We start from the raw sequence: 2,929 nt of genomic DNA, 5'->3' as shown, positions 1-2,929 counted from the left end.
GGGGGGGTAAACAGAGGGGGAATGAACCACGAGAAACTATGGACTCCGGGGAACAAACTGAGGGTTTTAGTGGGGAGAAGGGTGGGGGGATGGGTTAGACTAGTGATGGGTATTAAGGAGGGCACATATTGCATGGAGCACTGGGTGTTATATGCTAAACAATGAGTCATGAAACACTACATCAAACACTACTGTATGGTCACTAACATAGCATAAAAAAAAAAAAAGAATAGTTACCATCTTACAGTTTAGAAGGGTGGGAGTCATGGTGGCCATTTTCACTTAATGTGCCTGACCTGCACACTAAGCCTGAAAGTTTAGCACAGTTTTTAATGTGACAGGTGAACTTATTCTGACAGCTACTATATATTCTAAATTTCAAATAAGTATAACACAATAAAATTTATTTAACATAAAAAAAAGAAAAACAGAGATCCAAAGAGCAGAAGTAAAAGTTGATTTATTTCACATTTTATTAATAAAAAAAACCAAACCTGAAGCCTAGATAAAACAACTTACCCTCAGTCAAATACCTATTAGTAGCAAAGTGGGTAAGAGAGAGGGAAAGGCACAGCCTTGTTGAGGAATATTACAGTTAAGTGCAATGGAAGTTTGAGGGCTCAACTAGAGAAGACCAAGTCAAAATTAGATCTCTTCATCAAGATGCTTACTCCCTACTATGGGTCCTTAGATTTTGTTCTTTATCTATATTGCCCAGGATCTAGAAAACAGGAGGAATTCAAGTCTATCTCCTGAAGATTAGGCTTTTAGATCCGGAGTTCCTCCTTTGAAGGTTTAATCTAGCCCTGGCCCTCCACTGTTCATACTGCCACATTGATGGAAAAAACAGACTAAGTGTTCTGTATCTGCCCCAGGCTACCACAAGCTAACTGCCTTGTTATAGATTCTAAATTGTAGGAGGAAATGAACAATAAAATAAAACTACAAAATTCTCTCTTGTGTGAGTAGCAGCAAACAAACAAACAAACAAAAAATATACTTGCACCTGCCTAGGGAAACTTCCAAGTTTCTAGGCAATCTAAGATATTTGTAGATGATAGAATAAGATTAGGATTGCCTTTAAAAGAGAAGTTTACTCTTCATTATACCAGGATGAATGATAGATACAGAGAATTCTGTCAGAGAAACAGGAAGACAGAAAAACCCTCCTAACGTAGAGATTAGTTATAACCACACCTCACCTGATAGTAGAACCACAAACTCCCTTATCAAGGGAGAATTCCCAAACTGCAGTCATTTAGAGTTCTAAATGAAAGTAATTTTAAAATTCCAATGTCTAACCTATATAGAAACAGTCATTCAGCATTCTACAGGTGATGCGTATCTTCTACCTACATTAGTTGCATTGACTGGGAATTCCCTACATTTTAAGGCAATTCATTTATCACAGAGTATCAGCTATCTATCCACCTCTTAGAAAAAGGTAACCTATTCACCATGAGGTTAAAGGAGTCATCTTCACATCTTTCCCCTAAAGGTGTGAATGAGAAAGAGAGTAAGAACATAGGATGTACAGCGCTTGGGTTGGAGAAAAAAGGACGAAGGAAAGATAAAGGGACAGGAAAGAAGTGATTGGGAGACAATTAGAAGCTTCAATGATGGGGCGCCTGGGTGGCACAACGGTTAAGCGTCTGCCTTCGGCTCAGAGCGTGATCCCGGCGTTGTGGGATCGAGCCCCACATCAGGCTCCTCTGCTATGAGCCTGCTTCTTCCTCTCCCACTCCCCCTGCTTGTGTTCCCTCTCTCACTGGCTGTCTCTATCTCTGTCAAATAAATAATAAAATAAAATCTTAAAAAAAAAAAGAAGCTTCAATGATGATATCTTAAAATATTCTGTTGGGGGGTGCCTGGGTAGTGCAGTCGTTAAGCGTCCTTCGGCTCAGGGCGTGATCCCGGCGTTCCAGGATCGAGTCCCACATCGGGCTTCTCCGCTGGGAGCCTGCTTCTTCCTCTCCCACTCCCCTGCTATGTTCCCTCTCTCGCTGGCTGTCTCTCTGTCACATAAATAAATAAAATCTTTAAAAAAATAAAAAATAAAAAAAAAATAAAATATTCTGTTGATAAGCCAACTTTATCCTCTGATTTTGCTCTAAAACTTACCTGGTTGCTGAGACTACCCTACCTGGAAGAGGATCTTGAGCAGCCTAAGACTTGCCTGACAAAACCAGTGCCACTACCCACATGAGGACTTTTATTTCTTGAACTGCTCCAAAAGTCCTCCTCCTACCATACCAAGGAGAGTTTCATGGATCAATGAGCAGGCTTATTCCCTGGAGCTTCTGAGATTGCGGAGGTCTCCCCAGGGCTGTAAAATCGCCTCCTAGATATTCATGTCTGGGATATGAGAGAGCATTGAGGAGGCTAGTAGAGAACAGGTGTTTGTTTGTGTGTATGTGTGTGGAGGGTGTTAGTTTCAGAGGCTGCTTATTGCTCAATCATGGTCTCTCAGGGCCATCTTAGCCACCTCACTCTTTCCATGCCCTTAAATGAATGATAGCTGCTTTTATTTTTCTCAAACACAGCAAAACTAACAAACAAAAATATCCCAAGGAAAAGTGACTCCAAGATTTTCCCATTCTATTTTCCCATGAAATCTACAGTTGAAATGACTCCCCTAGTGAATGAATTTTTCCTGATGTTTTATCTGCATCTTTCAGTTTTCAATATCCACCTAGTTAGTCTAGCCATGTGCTGTGCAAAAGGAAAGCAAGAGACCCTACAGGGAGTCATCAATCATACCAATCAGTCAAGAGACAATTAATGTGGCATAATATCCAGTTATCACCTTCAGATAATGCTACGATTCTCATCTGCCCTCTGAATATTAATAACATCATCAGCAGCATTAATAACAAAAACATCTGATATTGATTCTGAGCATCATCAGTTATATGATTTATCACATTTG

General features: G+C 40.2%; 2 protein-coding genes across 2 annotated transcripts in view; both read right to left on the bottom strand.

Moving 5' to 3' along the window:
- LOC117803376 (olfactory receptor 51T1-like) overlaps positions 1-2,929 on the bottom strand; it is a 255,196-nt gene that overhangs the window by 30,439 nt on the left and 221,828 nt on the right. The gene's annotated exons all lie outside the window — the stretch shown is intronic.
- LOC100478380 (olfactory receptor 51H1) overlaps positions 1-2,929 on the bottom strand; it is a 7,370-nt gene that overhangs the window by 594 nt on the left and 3,847 nt on the right. The window lies entirely within an intron of this gene.

This window comes from Ailuropoda melanoleuca, chromosome 8 (assembly GCF_002007445.2).
Source record: "Ailuropoda melanoleuca isolate Jingjing chromosome 8, ASM200744v2, whole genome shotgun sequence".
Lineage (NCBI taxonomy): Eukaryota > Metazoa > Chordata > Mammalia > Carnivora > Ursidae > Ailuropoda > Ailuropoda melanoleuca.
This window is presented reverse-complemented; position numbering and strand designations above follow the sequence as displayed.